General features: G+C 37.2%; 1 protein-coding gene and 1 non-coding gene across 5 annotated transcripts in view; one reads left to right on the top strand and one right to left on the bottom strand.

The window, feature by feature from the left end:
- Fbxo34 (F-box protein 34) overlaps positions 1-24,540 on the top strand; it is a 78,354-nt gene that overhangs the window by 42,943 nt on the left and 10,871 nt on the right. The window lies entirely within an intron of this gene.
- LOC124104851 (U6 spliceosomal RNA) lies at positions 17,088-17,194 on the bottom strand. The gene has a single exon (XR_006855536.1). It is a non-coding gene; the product is annotated as a U6 spliceosomal RNA (small nuclear RNA).

Below are 24,540 nucleotides of genomic sequence, written 5' to 3'. Positions count from 1 at the left end.
ATTTTTTCATATATTTGTTGACCATTTGTATATCTCCTGTGAAGTCTGTTCAGTTACTTTGTCCATTTATTGATTGGGTTATTTTAGTTTATTTGGTGTTATGTTTTTTGAGTTTTTTATATATCATGGAGATTAATGTTCTGTCCGAGGTGCATGTGGCAAAGATTTTTCTCCCATTCTGTAGGCGTTCTCTTCATGTTCTTGATTGTTTCCTTTGCTGTGAAGAAGCTTTTTAGTTTGATACTATCCCATTTGTTGATTCTTGATTTTACTTCTTGTGTGCTTTAGGATAAAGTCTTGTTGAAGAATTTGGTTCCTAAGCTGACATGTTGGAGAGTTGGGCCTACTTTTTCTTCAGGTAGGCACAGGGTCCCCGGTCGAATGCCTGAGTCCTTGAGTTTTATGCAGGGTAAGAGACAGGAGTCTAATTTCATTTTATTAAATATAGATTTCCAGTTTTCCCAGCACCATTTATTGAAGAGACTGTCTTCTCTCCAGTGTATGTTTATGGTCCTTTGTATGAGATGACTGTATTTATGTGTGTTTGCCTGTGTGTCTTCTATTCTGTACCATTGGCCTTCATGTCTCTTTTGGTGCTAATACCATGTCGTTTTGTTAGTGTATAATTTAAGGTCTGGTATTGTAATGCCTCCTGCTTCACGTTTCTTGCTGAGGATTGCTTTGGCTTTGGGCCTCTTATTTTTCCAAATGAATTTCTTGACTGATTTTTCTATTTCTATGAAGAACATCATCAGAACCTTAATTTCTGCCAGGTTTTTAATCACCAAGAAAGCAAGCTTGGGCTCATTCTAACTTTCAGGCTCCTTTTATTCTTTTCTTTTTGGTAGCACATGTTCCTGTTTGTATTATGCTTCTGAGAATATTGGTAATCTGGTTTTACCCAGAGTTTTCTTGTGCCTTCATGGTCCTTAACAAGAATTGTCTACATAATTTGCAGGGCCTACAACAGAATGAAAACGTGGAGTCCCTAGTTCAATATTTATTTAAGAATTGGAGGTCAGCAACAGCAGATCATTAAATCAAAGATGAGGCTCTTCTAAGTCAAGGTAATTGTAGGATTTCCCAGATCACATGCTTATAGAACTGACTCTGGTCTTTCTTCCAACTTTTGTTTTTATCTGTCTTTTGTGCTAGAGGTGTCTAACAACTCTTGACAGTTTATTCATATTAAAGAGTATGGCTCTGGAAATTTGATTGGAAGCTCTGATTATGCAAGTAAGTCATATTAACTAAGTTTCACTGTTGGATGATCTATCTGGCTGGGAAAATTTAGTTTGAGAAAATTTCAGTGTCCTTACATTTTTCTTCTGATACTAATGACGGCTCATTTTCCCTAGAGAATTCTCTTCAATTTCTCTTGCCTGAAAGTGAAGGCTGACTTTCAACCTTTTGGGTGTTGGTAGATGGGGCTAAGGTCAGTGGTGTGTTAGAGCTACCTCATATTAACTTGTCAGAAATGTTTAAATTTTCAGAAAATATGCTAGCCAGTTGCTAAATGTGACAATTATTAAAAACTACATAAACTATAAATGATGCCAGGTGCAGTGGTATACGCCTGTTCAGCGGCTCAGGAGACTGAGGCAGGAGGATCGTGAGTTCAAAGCCAGCCTCAGCAACTTCAGCAAGGCATTTAGCAACTGAGCAAGACCCTGTCTTTAAATACAATATTTAAAAAGGGCTGGGGATGTGGTTTAGAACACCTCTGGGTTCTATTCTTGGTACCAAAAACCAAAACAGAACAAAACTATAAATTATTTGCTTTTTGTGGATGCTCTTGGGGTTATTTATATCTGTTGTGTCTATAATGTGAAATACTATGTAATGTGTCACTATGCATCTCTTCTGAACTGTGTGTTCAGTGACATTAAGATATTTATACTGCATGAATCAGCAAATACTACAAATCACCACCCTTATTCTCTGCTTCCTCCTTGCACCTCATCCAGTAAACATTTACTAGTTTATACCTGAGAGCAGTGGTACATGCCTGTAATACCAGCTACTCAGGAGGCTGAGGCAGGAGGATAGCAAGTTTGAGGCCAGGTTCTACAATTTAGTTGAGACCCTGTCTCAAAATAAAAAATAAAAAGAACTGGGTAGACCTTAGTGGTAGAGCACCCCTGGGCTTAATCCCCAGTACCAAAACAGACAAATAAAAAACTTATGCATACCAAATCCCAGCCCAAAATGCATCAATAAACTTTGTGTTTTACTAGAGAAGAATGAAAAGTGAGTATCCAAGAACTCGATGATATTACAAAGTTTATATGCAATATCATAAAATAGTGGGAAAAGAGGCAGGAATGTAGGCAAATGTAGAGGAAAAGTTAATCATTTTTAAAGAAATGATTGATTATTTATTTATTTATTTAATGTGGAGCTGAGGATTGAACCCAGGGCCTCACGCTTGCTAGGCAAACACTTTACCACTGAGCCACAACTCCAGCCCCAAGAGTAAATAATTTTTAGGGGAGATATGTGGGTAAAGAACAGACAATATTCTGGGAAAAAATTGGGCTCTGGGTATGGTGTTATTTGAATTGTCTAAAAAGTCTTTCCTGTTTTGATGAGATTATAGGTGGTGGTGGTAGGGTTCATGACGATTTCATTTCTTTCAGAAGAACTTCCTTCAGTGGGATAAGGAACTTCAGAGAAAGTCCTTACACTTTGGGAGGACAGGGTGTGGCGAGAGACTGTGGTTGGAGATTGATTTATTTTTTCAGTGTAAAGTACTTGGCATGTTAAGTTATTTTCTGAGTTCCCAACACCATCAACTGCCTTCACTTTACCTATTGATCCTTAGCTTGGATACCTTTGTGTTTTAGTGCTCTTTGGAGAGAACTTAAAGCCTTTTGCAATTATGAGAGAAGAGCAGTTGCCTGCATGGCAACTGAGAGAAGAGCAAGAGAGAGGATCTGAGAATTGTGGTTTGCATGTCAGAAAAATGTTACTCCTTCTCATTTTATCCCTGCTACTTAAATTTGGTGGAATGTTCCTGATGGTTGCTTTAAAATTCTGTATTCTTGGGTTTCTTGAGTTCTTTATTCAGTTATTTTTCCTGCTTCAAAAAGTTTCTGGCTGGTAATCTCCAGCTTTGCTTTTTATTTGGCTGGCGGGTGGGTACTTTACCACCGAGCTACAGCCCCATCCCTTTTTAATTTTGAGACAGGGTTTCATTAAATCTAGACTCAAACGTGCCATCATCTGGCCTCAACCTCCTGAATCACTGGGATTACAGGTGTACATCACACCTGGATCTGTGGGTTTATGCCTTAAATTTAAAAAGTTTTTCCTATGGTCTTAGGGGAAAGATCAATACAGACCATCTTAACCCATAAGCCTGGGATAGAATTCTTGATAAAAGTAAGGAAGCAAATAACATTAACAATTTAAGTGGTTTCAAAATAGGCCTAACAAATCTTGTGTTGGTTTGCAAATCATATAGATTTAGACAGAAATAGGTTTTACTTATTCTAGAATAGTTTTCATTCCTTAAGAAAGAAAGAGGGCTGGGGATATGGCTTAGGGCTGGGGATATGGCTCAAGCAGTAGCGCGCTGGCCTGGCATGCGTGTGGCCCGGGTTCGATCCTCAGCACCACATACAAACAAAAGATGTTGTGTCCACTGAGAACTAAAAAATAAATATTAAAAAATAATCTCAATCTCTCTCTCTCTCTCTCTCTCTCTCTCTCCCTCTCCCTCTCCCCCTCTCCCTCTCCCTCTCTCCCTCTCCTCTTTAAAAAAAAAAAAAAGAAAGAGACATCTATGGATGGGATAGTTTTCATTCCTAACAAGTAACCATCCACAGATGTTGAACCAAATGACCTATTTATTTTTGTTTTGTTTTTATGAATGTGAGGGGACAAAGGAAACACATAAAACAGGTCAGTTTTAATAATACCTACTCATTGTCCTAGATTGTTTAGCAATTCCAGTTATCCATCAGTAACTGGGCCTGGTAACCTGGTAGTTTCATCTACTCTGAAGTAGGCATTTATTACTCTTTTATTTAGTATGTCTTGTGATTCGCTCATGGGATTTGATGTGAATGGGTTGGTTAGACCCTGGTTACCTTTAATTTCACAGTATTATAGTCTACTAAATTCTGCTTTCTTGTTTTCTGATGGTTACCTATAAGCTTACTGAAGAAAGGTCATAGAATATGAGGCAGTAGCTTAAGTTAAAACAAAACAAAAAAATGCCTGCCATCCCTCAGAAAGATGGGTGTGAGTATAGGTCCTATAGGCAATTAAGAAATTCCTGGATTCTTCTTTTGAGAAATGCTGTTGCTGCTGAAGATTGAACCCAGGGGCTAGCACATTCTAGCTGTGCACTTGACCACTGAGCTATACCCCTAGCCCTTTCTCCCCACCCATGCCCCCGTACATAGACAGGAGAGTGTGTGTGTGTGTGTGTGTGTGTGTGTGTATACACACACAGACATTTTTAGGTTTTTGTGTGTTTATGGTTCAAGACAGTGATAGTTGTTACAAAAGGAATAAATATCTGATCAAGTTGCTTTTGACACTGGACATGTAAATTAAGGTAGATGTCTAGATGAACCTCCTGGTTCAAAGTTGTGAAGACGGTAATATTTTTTTATTTTGTTTTACTGTGAATTAAACCAGAGACCTTGCCCATGATATTTAAATGTTCTACTACTGAGTTATATCCCCAGCCCCCCCTTTTTTTTTCTATTTTTAGGTAGGGTCTTGATAAGTTGCCCAGGTTGGCATTGAACTTACAAACCTCTTGCCTCAGCCTCCTAAGTAGCTGGGATTATAGGATGGTGCCAAAGTGCCCAGCTTCAAGATAATATTTCTAAAATTTTAGTGTACAGAAATATGCAATTGCTTAATTTTATTTATATACAAAATGGGCTTCTGTTGTTCCTTTATTCAGCCCCCCATTCTTGCTTTACCATCTTTTGTGCTGAAGAGGTATAGTAAGTGTGTCTTTTCGTCTGTCTCCCTGGTTTATGTGATAAGATCTAGGGACAGACTCTATATGGGCTACTGGCTGATTTGTTTTTAGTCCTTTGTAATTTCTGGTGATTGCCTTGTAAGCACAGGCTTCTCTTTATCAAGGGTTGGGCCAAGAGGATAGGGCTAGGTTTCTTCTATATGAGATATGCATCAGGACCATCTGAAAGGATTTTTTTTTTTCTGAACTATAGCTGTCTGAAAATTATTTCAAGTCTACAGCTGTTATGTTTAACAAGTCACTTTCAGTGAAAAAAATTGGTCTTTCCTGTGATTATCATAGGTTCTATGATTGCCAGGCTTGCCATTTTCTTCCTGAGATGCTGAACTGTACTTGCCTTGGCATTGCTCGTAGGAAATATATGAAATAGGAAATATGTGAATAAGGAGGGGCCTTGATGGCATGTTTGTGGAGAATTTTGCCTGCTTAATCCTCAATCTCAACAAGCTTTTTCTTAGCCCTAAATTATAATATGGTCAGCTCTAGAGTGGTAGAATAATCAGGAGTTGCTTCCATCCCTGTCACTTTTTTGAAATGCCCTAAATGAAATGGAAGGGTGAATTTGTGGCCAAACTTTCAGCATGTTCTTTTTTTTTTCTATATCCTCATAATGTTTTTTTTTTAAAATAAAGTTTTAAAGTGAGAAAATTTAGCTTTTAATGCATAGTCATAGTCCTTGTTGAAACTTATATAAAAACTGGGGTACTGTTCAGATAACAGATGGCTTTGAAAAATGAGAGCTTGTCAACTGTAAATAGAAACCAATGTGGATTAAATCATAATTAAAAATATCTCTGATTCACTACACTATTTTTTTCTTTTGGGTTAACTAATAATGTTATGTTGTTTCGTTTTTTGACAAAACCAATCAATAAAAAGTAGAGAAAATGATCAAGGGTTGCTTTGGAATTTTTTCATTTAGAGATTTTTAGACCATAGACTTTCTGAAGCCAAAGAAGCTGAAAAATAATAAAGTCTTGTTAGGAACAAGGCTCTTTACTTTCTTTTCAGTGAGTGTCAAAAAAAGGGGGGGGTCATAATTATCAGGAATATATCTGGTCATCTTATAAATGGCAGGTGCTTGACACATGCACTCTCCTACCTCCTCCTCCACCCCGCCCCCCCCCCCGCCAAAAGAGGAACAGCTTGGCTCCCTTGCATAGCTGCTCAAAATAGGAACATATGACTTTAAAAAAAAATTTCTTGAGACAAGTTGCAGCATTTCTAAATGGTTCCCAGTGTGTGGCTCAGTGCCAGTGCCTAGCAGGTGTTCATCATTTTTAGTGTAGAAAATGAATCAATAGCTATTTCTAGAATACCTATGTTATATCCATTCTCTGTAAAGCTGTGGAGGGATCTGAGGGATCTTTCAGTCTCCCACAGCTGCATGCAGTTTTGCCTCTCAGATTTTGTTCTCATCTAAAGTTAATTTTTGAATTATAAAATTAATACATGTTTATGGTCCAGAAGTTCAAATGATGTTGAAATAAATGCATATATTTATATATATTCAAATATATGTGTATATATCCTTACCTTGCCTCCCCAAATATCCAGCTTTGCTAGTAATAGCACATCTTTCTGTGCATTCATAAACAACCTATGTTCTTTTCAGTTTTGTTTGGTTTATACCAATAGTATTATGCTAAAATATTTTGTTCTTCTATTACTATTGGTGCGGATGAACTATTTAATATGGATATTAATCCTTTTTGTGTATTGTAAATATTGTTTCCCATTCTTTCACTTTTCTTTTAAATTTATGGTGTCTTTTTTTCCAAATAGAAGTTTAGAGTTTGTGTTTAGTCAGGACAGTATTTTGTGTCTATTGTTTAAGGAAGGGGTTCTCACTGAGATATAAAAGCATTCTCCCATACTTTTTTTTTTTTTTAAAGTACTGGGAATGGAATCCAGAGATGCTATACCACTGAGCCATATCTCCAGTCCTTTTTGAGACAGGGTCCGAACTTGGGATCTTCTTGCCTTGGCCTTCTGAGCCTATGGGATTGCAGGCATGCACCATCATGCCTGTCCCATACTTGACAGCATTAGATTTTATGTTTTACTCATTCTTACACTTAAAATGTTTATTATTCATACATACATTTTTTCACTTAGATACCCAGTTTTTCCAACTTATTCAAATATCCTCCTTTTCCCACTTATGTTGTATGTCTCTTTAATCATTTGGGTTATAGAACTTCTTATTTCTGCACTCCTGCCATTCAGTCGATTGATTACTACAGGGTTGGTTGGTTTGTTTTGGTACCAGGGATTGAACCTAGGGGTGCTTAACCACTGAGCCACATGTCCAGCCTTTTTATTTTGTATTTTAAGACAGGATCTCAATTATGGCCTTGCTAGGTTGTTTGGCCTGGCTTTGAACTTTTGTCCTCTTGTCTCAGCCTCCCAAGTTGCTGGAATTATAAATACGCACCACTGTGCCCAGCTTACTATAGCTTTTAAGGTATGTTTTGGAATTTGTTCTTCCTGCCACAAATTGTATTACTTCTGTTTATTTTTTAAAATGCAAACATAAATCACATACTATGCAATTCATCTTTTTAATTTTCTTTTTTTTTTTTTTTTTTTACTTTTAATGTTTGTTACTGGGGATTGAACCTAGGGGCACTTAACCACTAAGCCACATTCCACAGCCTTTTTTTTTTTTTTTTTTTGAGAGAGGGTCTTGCTGAATGGCTGAGGGTGATTTTGAACTTGGGATCCTCCTACCTCAGCCTCCTCAGTTGCTCAAGAGTACAGGTGTGTGCAACTGCGCCCAACTAATATTCAGCCTTTTAAAGAGTACAGTTCATTGATGTTTAGTGAATTCACAAAATTTTGCAACCATCACCACCTAATTCTAGAATGTGTTCATCCCTGCCCCCCACCCCAGGGGAAAAAAACCACCAAAACTCAGAAAACCACTCCAAAATTAGTAGTCAATTATTCTCCATCCTATGAGTGGTTGCCCCTACTTTCTATTTATAGATTTGCCTCTTCTGAACATTCATACAAATGGAATTATACAATATATGAACTTTTGTATATGGTTTCTTTCATTTTATGTGATGTTTTCAAGGTTTATCCATGTCACAATGTGTATCCCTTTTTTATTCCTTCTTTCAATACTGGGGATTGAACTCAGGGATTCTCAACCACTGAGCCACATACCCAGCCCTAGCGCTATTTTGTATTTTATTGAGAGACAGGGTCTCATTGAGTTGCTTTTCGTCTTGCTTTTGCTGAGTCTGGGTTTGAACTCACCATGCCTCAGCTTCCCAAGCCACTGGAATTACAATTGTGCGCCACCAGCTCTTTTGTTTTGAGTAGGGGTCTGACTATGTTACCCTGACTGGTCCTCAATTTCTGGATTAACCTTTCTATCTATCTCAGCCTGCCAAATAGCTGGGAGTAAAGACTTCATTCCTTCTTATGGCTGAATAATTTCCATTTTATGGATATACAACAGTTTGTTTATCCATTTATCTATTGATGGAAGTTTTAAATTGTTCCCACCTTTTGACTATTTTGAACAGTGCTGATATAAATTTTAGTGTAATAAGTATTTGAGTTCTTTTTTATATATACCTAGGAGTGAAATTGCCAAGTCATGTGGTAAATACTTTTTTAAATGTTAATCTTTTATCTTGTAAATTTTATTGAAGTGTTACTAGTAGACGAAATAGTCAATTAGATTTAACATGTAGTTTGGAAGTAATGACAGATCTATCTCTTTTACTAATTTTTAAAAATTGGTAATGTGATTTTTGGCACCTTTGTTTTATTTCTGGCTCTGTATGAGAATTTTAAGATTTTTTTTCCATTTCTGTAAGTTTCTGGTAGATTTCTCTTTATTAAATGAAGTAAGTTTTCTTCTTTCCCTAGTTTGCTAAGAATTTTTATCAGGAATATGTGCTTACTATGGTTTGAATGTGTCCTCTGAAATTCATGTGTTGGAAATTGACTCTCCTGTGTAACACTTTAAGACTTGAAGAGGGCTGGCCTTGGTGTGGTGCTTGCCTATAATCCTAGCAACTCAGGAGGTTGAGGCAGGAGGATCCCGAGTTTGTTTGAGGCCAGCCTGGAGAACTTCCTGAAACCTTATTTCAAAAAATAAAAAACTGGGGATATATCTCCATGGTAAGGTGCCCTGGGTTCAATCCCCAGTATTTCACATACACACAAAAAGATGAGGCCCCACAGCTCTGCCGTTAAGTGACTTAATACCATTATTACAAAAGTTAGTTTTGAGAGAGAGAGAGAGAGAGAGAGAGAGAGAGAGAGAGACACACACACAGTTGAGGAATACCAGAGACTGGGTGACTTATAAATAACACAAATTTCTTTTCCACAGTTCTGGAGACTGATAGGTCCTAGATCGAGGTGCCAGCAGATATGGATAAAGGCTATTTCCTGGTGGTTAGAGGGCCATCTTCTCAGGGGGAAAAGGAAGCTCTCTGGGCATTTTTAATAAGGGCAGGAGTCTATTTATGCTGGAGCCATCTAATCACACCCCAGAGGTCATGTATCCAAATACTATCACATCGGGGATTAGGTTTCACCATAAGAATTAAGGGGTGGGGCACAATTATTTACTGTATAGCAGAGGTGAATATTATCTCTGAGAACTTAAATAAATATGGCTTCTTGTGTTTAAACTGTTACATTTTAGCAGCATCTGTCCAGCACACTACTTTGTTGGTTCCTAGTTACTTCAGTGGATTTTCCTTCTCAGCCAGATTATTGCACAGGAACTTTTTGGATTTCCTAATGTGTTTTGTATATTTGTTACCAATCTGAAAACCCCCATTTGCTTTGGAAAATCTAAAATGCTGAGTTCTGTGATGGAGTAGAACTGTACATGTTAGTTCAATGTACTTCTTTTTTTTTTTTCTTTTTTTTTGGTCTTCTTGGTTCCCTTCATTTTTTCCTATATACTAACGATTTAAAATCCTGTTATTCAAAGTCAAGAAGCATACTTCTTTATATGTTTATAAATACACTATAAATACACTCCATAATTGGTTCTGCTGCCCCTCCTACCTCATTCCTGATAAAAACAAAGCTATAGAATGCTTTGAATTTTCAGTGAAATGGCAAATTATTTCTGTTCATAGGATGTTCATTGCTATGGTAGCAAGGAAGTGGGGCAGGATCCTGGTTCATTGGCTTTAGAAGGTTCTAAATTCAAAAACCTTTTTATAAGATGACACCATAGCCTGTTCAAAGTGTGTGTAAACATACTTAGCTTACAGAAATCATTGCTAAGATATATTGTAGAAGAAGCAAAATGCACCGAGTTGGGGTTCTGTCCCATTTCAGAGACTCCAAAACAAATCCAGATGGGGTTTACATTTGCTTAAGGATAATCAAGTAGCTTGTTATTAAGATTCATTACTCTCTACCACCCCTCCCTCCCTCCCCAGCTGATACTGAAGACAAGTGACAGAGAAGATCTAGGGAATTAGAGAATTATGATAGAAGTAAAAAGTGATTTTTAGCCTTAGTACAAATTGCCTAAGTGGTGGGTCACAGGTTATATACTATTTGTTCTAAGTATGTTGTAAATAGATTTGGAAGTGCCTTTTTTGTTTGTTTGTTTGTTTTTGTACTGGGGATTGAACTTGGGGGCACTCAACCACTGAACCACATTCCTAGCCCTATTTTTTTTTTTTTTAATTTTAGAGATAGTCTTGTCGAGTTGCTCAGCGCCTCAATTTTGCTGAGGCTGCCTTTGAACTCTCGATCCTCTTGACTCAGCCTCCTGAGCCACTGGAATTAAAGGTGTGTGCCACCGTGCCAGGCTGAAAGTGCGTTTTTTCATTTATTTTTTATATTTTTGTCTATTGGTACTGGGGATTGAACCCCAGGCACTTTACCATTGAGCTATATCCCTAGCCTTTTTTTTTTTTTTAAAGACATGATCTTACTGAGTCTGGTATGTAAATTATGATTCTCCTGCCTCAGCCTCCTGAGTCACTGGGATTACAGGCATATGCCACCGTGCCTGGCTTTACTGGATATATTTAAACTGTCCAGGAAAACATTATGGCAGGGTGTGTGCTTGACATTTGTGTTTTTAAAAAGATGTTTGGAATGTATGCATGTGTGTATTTTGTACATTTCTTGGGCTAGGTTCAGCTGTGTACAGTTTGTTTTGTTCTCCTCGTGTTCCTTACCGATGATAATAAGCAACTGGGCAGGGTGGCACATACCTGTAATCCCAGTGACTTGGGAGGCTGAGGTGGGAGGATTGCAAATTTGAGGCCAGCCTGAACAATTTAGTGAGATCCTGTTTCAAAATAAAAAGGGCTAAGCCAGTGCAGTGGTGCACACCTGTAATCCCAGTGACTTTACCAAAGCAGGAGGATCACAAGTTTAAGGCCAGCCTTAGCAACTTAGTGAGACACTAAGCAACTAAATAAGACCCTGTCTAAAAAAAAAAAAAAAAAAAAAAAAGGACTGGGGATGTTGCTTCATGATAAAGCTCCTTTCGGTTTAGTCCCAAGTACCTAAATAAATAAATAGGGTTGAGGCGCGGGGATAAGGTAAGCTCAGTGATAGAGCACCCCTACTCTATCCCTACTTCAAAAAAAGAAATTATGAAAAGCAAACCGAATTAGCATTTTCCTCAAATGATTCCCTAATATATTGCTCAGTCCTATTAGAACTGGTTATATAGTTAATTAGAAGCTCTTGGAACTTGCATTCCTCCTGTCTCAGCCTTCCAGGTTGCTGGGATTACTGGCTGTGTTCAAATTTAGTTTTATTGTTATAAACTTGGGCAATCCTCTACAATAATCACTTACTGCTAACAAGTGTAACCTAAATATATTCTGATTTTTTAACCTGAATTATTAGGTATTTTCTTTCTATATTATTTCACCCTCCCATTTAAGGTTTTTTTTTGGGGGGGGCGGTGAGACTGCATAAATATTCTTCTTAATTTTCTTTCAAATTTGAGTCCTTCGGTAATGATTTGGGTGTATATCAGGATCAACTTAGCTTCAGGTCCAAAAGACTTTGACTTCTGTGTCATTTTGTCCCAATTATTCTGCTATCATCCAGTTTCTGGATTTATCATATATAAATAGGCACTTATATTTTTTTAATGAGTTTTATTTATCTTTCAAAGTTTTTATTTTATGAACTGGTTGATTGTAAAATAGCTTTCCTGAAATCTTGTACCTAAATTTATCATTTGTGAGTGGTGTAACATATACCTTCTCTTCTGAGCTTTTAAATACTGTGTACTTCATTAGTTTGTCTCTCAATTAAAATTTGATGAGGATGGAGATTTTTTACTTGTTTATGTCTGTATCCCCAGTCTCTGAAAAAGTGCTTGGTATATAGGTAGACACCCAATAAATATTGAATGAATGAAAGATTTACTTGATAATTTAGCTCCCAAAACTGTAGGATATGAATAAGAGAAAGTATTTACTGGGAAATTCAAATTAGAGAATGAAAATTGTTTTATATTTTTGATGTGAAATGGAAGAAAATTCAGCAAGGATAAGGGTTGGACTTATCTAATCTCTATAAATTCTAGTATGTACATTCAATTTGAGCACCACTACTGTAGTGCATATCTGGAGGAGGCTAAGCCTGGAAATTGTTACCTTCTTTGTGGTTTTTTATTAAATCTCTGTGGTATAAATATATTAATAGCTTTTCCTATGCTGTTCTCAACCTCTTCTGAACTGAAGAATTTGTTATCTAGAGTACTATTTTGCAAATTTGAATAACATGAACTCTGCAATATAAGTATAATTTTCCAGTTTTTCTGTCACATTATTTAATTATGTGTATAAGTATAAAGAACAAATATGTATATATAACATACATATAATGCTTAAATATTATTTTGATATTAATTTGACTAATATTGGTTTTAAAACTAAATTGATAATGCAATATCAGTACTAACACCTACTCTATATTTTTTGTCATTTTAAAAAGATACTCTAGTAACTCACCCTTTTCTGTGTTTGAACTGATACTAAAACCTTTCTTTGCATTATTTTTGGCTTTCATTAAATCAGGATTTCTAGCATACTAAAGCTTATCTGATTATTTTCCTAATGTATTTAGGAACTAAGAATATCCTATTTGATTGTCCTTAAGTGATTAATACTTTATATACATTCTATTCTAATAGAAATAGTAAATGTTGCTTGGTGTGGTGGCATATGCTTATAATGCAAGCTTCGTGGGAGACTGAGGCAAGAGGATTCCAAGTTCCAGGCTAGCCTTAGCAACTTAGACAAGGTCTCAATTTAAAGAAATAAAAAGTCTGAGGATGTAGCTCAGTGGTAGAGTGCCCCTGGGATCAATCCTCATTAAAAAAAAAAAAAAAAGCCAGGTGTGGGGTTGCACACCTATAACCCAGCAGTGGGAGGCTGAGGCAGGAGGATCCCAAGTTAAAAGTCAGCTTCAGCAAAAGCGAGACACTAAGCAACTCAGTGAGACCCTAAGCAATTCAGTGAGACCCTGACTCTAAATAAAATTACAAAATAGGGCTGGAGATATGGCTCAGTGGTGAGTGCCCCTGTGTTCAATCCTCAGTACTCCCTGAAATGTTACATAAAACAGAATGAATTGACTTTATTTTTGGTACTGGGGATTTAATCCAGGGGTGCTTTATCACTAAACCATATCCCCAGCTCTTTATGTTATTTTAATTTCAAGACGTGGTCTCCCTGAGTTGCTTAGGGCCTCGCTAAGTTCCTGAGGCTAGCTTGAAACTTGGGATTCTCCTATCTTAACCTTCCAAGCCATTGGGTTATGAACTGACTTTTAAAGGGTCTATTTGAGTAGGAACCTTCAGCTAGGCTATCACCTCTCTCTAAGATCCCAGGTAATGCTATCCCAGGTTAGTTTCTATTTTGCTTCCCAGGAATGTTTAATTGCTTGTTAATCATTGTAGAAGGCTTTTTGATTAAAAATGCTCTTTGCCAATAGTCTTTTACTTTGTTTTCTAAAACGGGGAGGAGTGGTCTTGTATCATTTGTGATGGGACTGAATGTTCCTGAAGTAAGACATATTGCTGAATGTTTTCATAGTAAGAACTTGGTGTGCCTCATTATTTCATATTTTTAATGTAAAATGTGTTATGTTTTGAATTTTTAGTGTATCAGAAAATGCTGACCTTTGATGTAATAGCAACATGTGTGGCTACTGTCATCTTGAGCAAGTTTCATTTTCTGAACTTTTATCTCCTCTTCTGCATGCAGATTGTGGAGCACAAAAATATTGAAAGGTTAAGGTATCATTTGTAGTGACCTCAGGACCACTAGTGGATAGAGTTTGGGAAGAAGGAGGGATGAGCTGGTACAGTGTCCCCAGATGCAAATGATTTAGGAACAGAAAAGAGAGCCACATGAGATATTTCTGAAAATACTTCGTAGGTTTGAAACATGCCTTACAGGTCAGGTACCATTGCACTTATGGAAGAGGTGTGTGTGTATGCTTGTGCTTTCTCATTTCTTAAGTGGGCTGTGATTAACTACAAGGCAATCTTGCTTAGGCAGTAGGAACCTGCTTTGAAGTAAAGAGAAGGTTAGACCCATGAGTCACAAATTTCAGCAGTTTGTGAATCATGATTACAGATATTTATTTACATTAATAGTCCTTTTCTGTAAGATTGGCAATAGGAAAGAGGAATAGGCTTATTACAGAAATTTGGGGTGAGGGAAAGTGTTATAATTTCTGACTTTACCACATTTCCCTTTATTTCTACCCTTGTTGCCTTTGATGTTTGATATGTTTTAAGTTTGCCATCTCCGATTCCTGCACTGAAATTTAATCTTTATAGGCTTCTCCTTTGTGGTTTGATTTGTTAGTAATTGATGTACTAAAGATTCTGGGTGTGAACTATGTATACTTTATAATTAGTTTGGAACTAAGGAAGTTTAGATGTCCTGTTGAAGTAATTAATAAAATATGTGGTCTTAAAATATATATGCATAAAAGTGTTTCACAGAAATAACCAAAACATATGACATAGTTAACTGATTTTTTAAAGCATGAATGTTAAAGAGAAGTATTTTTAAGCTTCTTTTTTTTTTTTTTTTCAAGATAAATTCAAAAGGTTTATTGCACCAAATGCCACAGAAAAATTGATCAAAATAATACATGAACAAGTTTTAAGAAAAAATTTCCACACGTTGACATTGGTATCTATTCAGCTCATCAAAATTATAAAGTCCTATCAATTTCTCTTAATGGACTTTCAATAACAATTCCCAGAATTTTCTCCTTATCTGCCTCAAATTTAAGCATATTGCAATCTCACTTCCTAGATATATGGTTCACCAAATTCTGACATTTAAAAGTTAACATTCAGAGGGATGTTTGATTTAGGCAGAAATTATATTAAAATATCCCCCCCCCAAGAAGAATTAAACAAAACAAATCGTTCACATTAACTAAGAAAAGCTAAAGACTTTTTTTTTCAATTTAATGGTGAAAGTATGCAAGAATGAAATGCTCCCCAAAGTACATATTAGTGGAAAAATCCAGACATTTAAAAGAATTTTGGGGTCACTTTATATTCTTTATATACAACCAACTCTAGTGAAGAACCTAAAAAGCTACAGACTAAATTTTTATAAAATCTGAGGACCTAATTATAAGAGCCCAAACAACAGTTTAGTATCATTTAGCAAGGGGGAAATTTCCTCCCTCCAAAAAAGTTAATTTTGAAAAATATGGTCAGTTTAAAAAGTTGCAATGTGTAAACAGCAGTTCCATGGGATGTGAAAAGATTATAGTTACTTTCATTAAAAAACAGCACACTTCAGAAAATGGATTTGAAGCCTGTACAAAAAGCTATTTAACACTGATAAAAATAAAATACTTTGGAATTATGCACAAGTATGGAAGCTACATTTCAAATTTTCATTGTCATGTTTAAAACATACACAATTACCTTTACATTCATATCACTTATCAATTTATTAAAAATAAAACTGCAACATGCTTTAGAAAGAGGTCCATCACAGTAACATTCACATACTTCTGCTCTGTCATGCCTCACTAGCTTGCTTGAGAAAGCAAGATGCCACAAAAGTTACACTCAACAGGTAAGACTTAAAAGTTGAAGAAACCCTAAAGTTGGAATCCTGTCAACTGAGGTAGATTTCTTTATTTTTTTTAAATTTTTATTTTCTTCTTGAGGTGGGCATGGGAGCAGGTGGGATCCCTCCAACTGTTCAGCTGAGACAAGAATGAAGTCACGGGGTGGTCTGTGATGTGCGAGCGGTTGTCCCTCAACACAATCCCATGAGATTTTTTTCCTTTTTTGCTTCTAGGAAGAGGTTGAATTTAAGACAAAGACTTGCATGTTAAATATTAAAGGAGGCTTTAAAAAAAGAGCAGCAACATTCTTGGTGTGTTTTTGTAGGCGATAGATATGAGGATTCGGCTCTGACAGGAATCCTGAGTGTCACTGAGACGACCCCGACCTGTGACCCACTTGTAGCTTCCCAATAGGTGTTTTTCTAAGAGTGAGTTTTGGAATATTAGATCCAGAGGCAAATTAAATTTTCGCAGGCATTGGGGAGCTGGGTTAGATTTTTTATGTATGGGATTGAGAATCAGTCACTTAAAGCTCAATTTTCCCCGTAAGGGTCTGATTTTCAGCACGCCACAATGCCCACATTAGAACTGAACTGATTTTGAATCAGGTTATTTTCTATGAAACCCTGGAAGGTGGTGACTGAGGCAAGGTGCCCACAACATGTAAACAAGGAGAAGGGAACCAGAGGGGAATGCTTTAAGCTGGTGCAGACGGAAGAGCTGTAATGACAGCTTTGACAATTTATTCACATGCAAGGAAAAGCAAGTGCTAAGTGGGCCGAGCTACAGGTGGGGTTCATTTTCCTTCCGTAACAAACAGCAAACAATGATGTCACGGAACCAGAGAATTGAAAACACCAAACTCCAATGTTAGGCAAAAGGAAATGGAAAACTTCAATTTTTCGAAACCAAGACATAAAATGCAAATTAAAGATCTCCAGAACCTTGAAGCACCCATCTACTTTCACAGCACACAGGAGAAAGAGGAAGGTAGCAGAAAAATATGGAATGCTTCACGAATTTGCGTGTCATCCTTGCGCAGGGGCCATGCTAATCTTCTCTGTATCGTTCCAATTTTAGTATATGTGCTGCCGAAGCGAGCACATTTTTAAGCTTCTTGATGTCATTTTCCTTTCTGGTTTGAGTGTGTGGAGTCTGTTGGTCAGAAATTTTATTAGTGCCAATGCTGTCTTTTTTTTTTTTTTTAATATGTAAACATGACCCTCGATAGCTGTGTTTAATATAGTGAAGAAGTATAGGACACTTTACAGTGTTGGGGCTTAATGTCTGTGTATTTTAGTATTTAAAGGATATCCTTTGGAGCTTTAAAAATGAGAGGGAGGTAACCTAACTCACAGCTGAATGCTTTGCAGGTCCAGGTTGTTCTGTCCTGGCGATTATTAGCAACATGAAGTTTGTGTTTTAACTATGGTTAAACTGATAGTATTAAGTTAAACAACTTGATTGTGGAAGTGTTTGTTTTCACAGGTTGGTGAGTAGGATTTTCTTTAAAATCTGATATTGTAAAGGAATGTTTAGGTAACTGTAGTGCTGGGGTCAAGTGGGGGAGCTTCTACTCAAGCCCTACTGCTTTTTGCTTTGTAGAAAAGTCACCAAGATTGGTGGCTCTGGGGTCTGTACACTACCATCCTCTGTTTCTCCATTTTGTCTACTTCTCATCTCTGAGAAAACAGCACTAGATCAGGAAATAATGGGTAGAGTTGCTTCATTGCCTCAGTGTCCTGGACTGATCAAGTATTAGATTCTTATAATGTTCTACTTAAAGAGATTCTTGCTGACTGGCTGTTTGAAGTTCTTAGGTTTGGCATGGATTCATGCTAATGAATGTTTGTCATGTACGGGCACTGTGCTGCATGCTCTGTTAAGGATACTGAAAAGAATAATATTGTCCTGACTGTATCTTGACTGTGAAGTCAAGGTCAGATCCCTAGGATAAGCGTCCTAGGGGAAGCACAAGGGAATTCAGTGGAGGCCTTTCATCAATACTGATGTGATAGAGGTAGGGTAATGGATGAGACCTGGGCAAGGAAGGACACAGTTAGATGAGTAGTTTTAGAAGTTCCACTATGTAAAGAGTGGAATGTTAACAGGGGAGAGAAGAAATGTCAAATGGGTAGGATCAGGCCATCTTGAATATATGAACTAAGAAACTAAGGCTGGAGGCTCTTATTTGGAAGCCCTGAGATTTCTTTAGAACCTTGTTAAAATTGTTTGTGTGTACTTTGTTTTTTCTTTTCCTTGCAGAAAACTTGGACCTTCTGTCAGATTCCAAAAAGGGTCTATCATCCCCAAAAGATTGACAACTGTTGTTACCAACCTTTGGTGATTGAGAGGGTGGTGAGACTTCATAAAGAAATAAGGAAGTCTTGTGATAGAGCAGATTTTTCCTTATGGGAGGTAGGGTGTGATTTGGGGAATAGGATTTAATGAAATGGTTTCCCACAGGGAGGCTGCTTGCTTTTGTCAAACTGGGTTTCCTACCCAACAACTTAAGTTGATCCATTGCAGCAGATTGAGGGACAGGGTAGGGTAGGTATTTTCAATCAAAGGAGGTCCTTAGTAGCATTATTTCCCTCCAGTCAGCTTTGTAAGACCAGATTGCTGACAAAGCTGGAGCCTAGAATGCTGTTGTCCCTTCTTCTCCACCCCACCCCTCAGGTACTCTACCTCTGAGCTATATCTCCCATTCTTTTTATGTTTTATTTTGTGACAAGGTCTTGCTAAGTTGCCCAAATGAGATCCTTCCTCCTCAGCTTCCAAAGTCCCTGGGATTACAGTTGTGTGCCACCTTGCCTGGCTACTAGAATACTATTGTAGAGTATACAGATTCCAGTGTTTACTTTTCATTGAAACATGCCTCAGGTGAAAGGTGTTCTGTGTTTCATCCTGTGGAGGATCCATAAGAAGATCATATAGTCCCAGCAGCTCGGGAGCCTGGGGCAGAAAGATCTTGAGTTCAAAGCTAGCCTCAGCAAAAGCGAGGCATTAAGCAACTCAGTGAGACCCTGTCACTAAATAAAATACAAAATAGGACTGGGGATGTGGCTCAGGATGTGCCCCTGAGTTCAGTCCTCAGTAGATCCCTCACCCCCCCAAAAAATATCACCAGACAGAGGCAGTTTGAGAGGCAGAAGCATGATGATTGCAAGTTCAAAGCCAACCTCAGCAACTTAGTAAGGTTCTAAGCAACTTTTGTCTCAAAATAAAAAGGGCTGGAAATGTTTAAAACAAAACAAAACAACCAGATCGCAACCCTGTCTTTAAGGAGTTGATGGAATTCAGTGCTTTCTTTTGACTGTAGTTCTATTTGGATTTGTGTGTATGTTCAGTTATTTTTGACCATTTCCAGGGCCAAAGAGAAAGATTTCTATTAAAATGAACTTGAAATGGCTTTGGTCTGTTACATTTCCTTTTAGAGAATAGAGAAACCTCTAGGACTAGAGGGTTTAGAAAATATAACCATAAGTATACTGTACTGTCATTAGGAACTTCTGTACAGCTAATTATCTATTAGGTAACTTATTTGACTTTTTTTTTTTTCTTGTTACTGAAGATTGAACCCAGGGTAAAACCCACTGTTTTACCAGTGAGCTAAATCCCCAGTCCTTCTTATTTTGAGACAGGGTCATGCTAAGTTGGTTAGGGCCTTCCTAAATTGCTGAGGCTGGCCCGGAACTTGTGATCCTTCTGCCTCAGCCGTGCCCAGTTCATTTGACTTTTGTGTCTGTTAATTTTTTTGGAGGAGTGGGGGGATTGAACCCAGGGCCTCACGCATACTAGGCAAGCACTTTACTACTGAGCTACATCCCCAGCCCTGTTAATTATTACATATATGGGTATGTATATAGACATACATAACACACAGATATGGCTTTGTTTCAAGTAGTGTAAAGGAGACCGGAACCAGGTGCAATGGTGCACGCCTGTAATTTCAGTTACTCCAGAGGCTGAGGCAAGAGGATTGTAAATTCAAGGTTAGCCTGTGCAGCTTAGCAAGATTGTATCTCAAAATAAAATATAAGAAGGACTGAGGGTATAGCTTGGTGGTAAAAAGTCCCTTGGTTCATTCACCAGTATTGAAGAAGAAAAAATGGCTCGGAGTATAGCTCTGTGGTAGTGCCCTTGCCTGTATGCCTGGTCCCGAATGGTGGGGCGGGCGGGGGCAGAATGGGAAATACGTTGTGTGTGAATGTGTGTGTGTGTGTGTGTGTAACATATTTGAAGCCATTCTAAAAATGACCTAGCACTTAGAAATCTAAGATGGATCATGCCTTGTAAAATCATTTAAAAATATTCATACATTTTAGTTGGTCATTTCCACATATATAAAATGAGAATGATAATATATTTAATAAGGAAAACTGAGGACAGTTTTATTTATTTATTTATTTATTTATTTATTTATTTATTTATTCTCCCTTTCCCTCCCACTTCATGTCTCTGTTTAATGTTAATCTTTACCTCCTGCTCTTCCTCCCTGCTGTTCTTAGTTGTTCTCATTATATCAAAGAAAGTTTTTTTTTTAAATAAACATGTCCTGAAGATGAAATTAACACACACACATAAATAATGAAGCTCTTTAGAATAGTGTATAACTACATGATAAGTGTTTAATGCATAAATCATTGCTAATACTTAAATAGTAATATATCACTTCCCTCTCCTTGGATGAATGTGGGAGGTGATTATTGTTATGAAAAAATGTTTATATATATATAATCTTAAAGTTGTGAAAGTTAAGTGCACTTGAACAAGGTAGATTCAGTACTAACTAGACTGCTTATTTAGGGTATAGAATGAAGGTTTCAAAGTCATGCATTTAAGAAATTGGTTGGTTTTTAATCACTGTTGTCGTTCAGGTTTTTTTTTTTTTTAATTGTTTGACTTCTTGTGTGTTAGTCTCTCTTTTTATCTTTATTTAGTTGCTTTATGATTTATTTCCTGTTTGTTTTTCAGTAACTGGTGTGGTGTAGGGCAAGAATTTACGTTGGTGTCCTTTGTCTGAACCAGGAAGGACTGCATCAGACAGCCTGTGGGGAGGGATTTAGGTTGAGCTCTTAGAGAGTTGCCCCATGGAGGGAGCCAGTTTCCTCACTTTAAATCAGTGGATATGCAGCTCTTCACCCTGTGTGCGCATAATGAATCTTTCAAGGCTCATTCTTTCAGTGTTTTCTAGTTGCTTCTATGTATTTATTTCTCCTTTTTACAAACTAGTAATTATGGAAAAATTTAGCTCTATACAGAAATAGTAGAATGATAAACTCCCACTTAGCCATCAAGCTTCAGCAACCTGTTTCATAGGCAGTTTAGTTTGATCTACACTAATCGTTTCTCCTCTCCTGTATTATTTTGAAGGAAATTCCACACATTATATCATATACTCTGAAAATATGTTAGTATGTATCTCTAAGAGATGAGGATTTTAAAATGCACACACAAACACATCATGTCTGTCTGACTCAGGATCCACAAATGCTATGTTTGGTTGATTTGTCTTTCTCATCATACATCCCTATCCCTCTTTATGTTTCATTTTTGAGACAGGGTCTCTCTAAATTGTCCAGGCTGGCTTCAAACTTGTCATTTTCCTGCCTCAGCCTCCTGAGTCCCTGAGATTACAGGTGTGTGCCACCATACCCAGTGTGCTTTTTCTTTTCTTCCTTCCCTCACTCCCTCCCTCTTGTTGGAATTTGTCTCACCTGGCTGGGCTTGAATTTAGGAACTTCCTGCCTAAACCACTTGAGTAGATAGGAGTACAGGCATGGGACACTGTGTATGGCTTCTAGCCCATTTATGTTTAATCAAAACCTTAAATAAAATTTTTATTTAAGACAGTTGATGACTTTAACTGTATTTTCATTTGAATTACTATTCTCTATGGCATTGATAGCAGTGATTAAAACGCAGTATATGATTTAGTGTTGCGATTTGCTGTATATTATATTGAGTAATTAGTTACTGCCAAATAACTTCCGGTCCTTATTATAGTTCATTGATAAGGAAGTTGTCTTACTGTTCTTACTGGGGGTTATTTCCCAGTTAGGAATAATCAAGTTTGCACTCAAACTATTTGGATGACAAATAATAGCTGTTTTCAAATTTTACATGCTTGTGTAAATTTTTAAAATGAACTCATTATTAATTTTTGAAAAACTTATTTCTAGTCTTCATTTGGAATTTGGAACAATAAGAGTCTAAAAATGTCTCTACTAAAATATTATTACAGGTCCTTTTGGTATTACTTATTAAAGACCTGATTTCTAAATTGAGCAATTTGCCGGGGGGGGGGGGGGTGGGGGGGTGGGGGGGTGGTGAGGGTGAGGTGAAAGGGAGCCAAGGCTTTGTTTGGTGTTACAGTAAAGTCCCACTTCAAAATTGCTGCATTTTACATTTGACTATTATCCATCAGTGTCTGAGATCCACTTGATATCTTCTAGAATGTTTCATGTAGTTTTCTATTGTTTATAACCTGGTGATACTTTTGTTTCTTGAAAGAATGTTTAAACCTTTCATAAGTATTTTATTTAAAGCAAATAGCTAAAAGATGATGGATTAGAAACTAATGTAAGGCCTAGAGGTTGACCTGCTCAATGAGGCATATAAGAATATCTGCAGTGAGATTAGGGGAGATTTTTGTCAGTTAACTTTTTTTTCCCCTCATGCATTTTTAATGCCTTTCTTCTTTCTTCAGATTTTGATTAGAGTGCTTCAGTACTCTCTAGGTAAGCAGGCTTCTCTCTCAATTTTTTTTTTTTTTTTTTATGGTACTGGGGATTGAACCCAAGAGCACTTTACTACTGAGCTACATTTTCCAGCCCTTTTTGTCTTTGATTTTGAGATAGAATCTTGCCAAAGCTGTCCTTGAATCTGCGATCATCCTGCCTCAGTCTCTCGAGTTGCTCAGACTATAGGCATGCACCATTCCGCCTGGCTCTCTTAATTCTTTTACATATATATACAGTGAATAAGCCTGATTGTCATTTTTCTTTAATGAATTTTTGGAATCTACTTTGGAAATATACTTGGATCGTTGGTTAGGAAAAGGAATATAGAAGGCAAATTCAAGTGGAGAAAAGCAGTGGCACACTCCTGTAATCCCAGTGACTTGGGATGATGAGGCAGGAGTATTACAAGTTCCAGACCAACCTCAGCAACATAGTGAGATGAGATCCTCAGCAATTTAGTTAGACCCTGTCTCAAAATAAGAAGGATTGGAGATATATAGCTCAATGGTAACTGGACCATGGGTTCAATTCCCAGTACCAAAGGGAAAGAAACTAATGGAGGTAAAATTTATCAGTAGTTCATTCACCAATTAAGTCTTTAGACATTTAATTTTTAAGTAACTTTAAAAAATAATGGTGGTAGCTAGGCATGGTGGCCCATGCCTGTAATCTCAGCAGTTTATGAGACTGAGACAGGAGGATGGATAGTTCAAAAGCCTGCCTCAGCAACTCAGCAGGACCCTGTCTCTAAATAAGATACAAAAAGGATTAAGGATGTGGCTCAGTGGTTAAGCACCCATGGGTTCAATCCTCAGTACCCTCCCCGCCCCACAAATGTATTATCAATCTCTCCAATAAATAGCAGTTTTCAGGTGTTTCATCTTGCCACTTTTTGGATCCAACACAAAGCTAGTGATCTGATTGAGATACTTTGTACAGTATGGATGGACACCATTTCCCTGTTTTCCATATTAAGGTTGTCTCATCTAAAATAAATCATTCTGTGAGGTATGTTGGTATGAGCCTGTAATCCCAGCAATTTGGAAGGCTGAGGCAGGAGGACTGTAAATTCAAGGCCAGCCTGGGCAATTTAGTGAGACCATGTCTCAAAAATAAAAAGGTCTGGGAATGTGGTTTAGTGGTAGAGTGCCACTTGGTTCAGTCCCTAGTACAAAATAACAACAACAAAAACCCCCAACCCCCATACAAAAAACTCAACAACAAAAAAACACCCCAAAATATCAATATTAATGATTTTTTGGACTTTAATTCTCTACATTTTATCTGGATTTTGACGTTCATTCTAGCAGTGTCTTGCAATTTTAGGTTTCTCATCATCTTAGGTAGCTTGATGTGGCAGAGTTTTATGAGTGGCATTATGTCATAGGAACAATAGGAAATAACTGTGCACTAGTTTAACTTAGATAAACATGGTAAATTATAACCAAACATAATACTTCGATTCGTCCCTATTCCAAACTGTTTTTTTAATGATTCACAACAGCCTGAGCAAGCATTTTTTCTTCCAGGCCCCCTGTCTTCCTCACTACTTCAAGAAAGGTGGTGGGTAGGGATGACTCTGTTTACTTGCATAATTTCACTAATTCGGTATTTCTTAATACTTGGGTTGATCTTACTGTGATCACATTGGAAGAGTAAGGCAATGGCTCTTCCCCAACTTGTCGTATTCATTTTTAATATATT

The sequence above is a fragment of the Marmota monax genome, unplaced genomic scaffold, assembly GCF_021218885.2.
Source record: "Marmota monax isolate L192 unplaced genomic scaffold, Marmota_monax_Labrador192_F-V1.1 WCK01_AAM20220418_F8-fsc00001, whole genome shotgun sequence".
Taxonomy (NCBI): Eukaryota; Metazoa; Chordata; class Mammalia; order Rodentia; family Sciuridae; genus Marmota; species Marmota monax.
The sequence above is the reverse complement of the archived record's forward strand: the minus strand, read 5'-3'. Positions and strand labels throughout refer to the sequence as shown.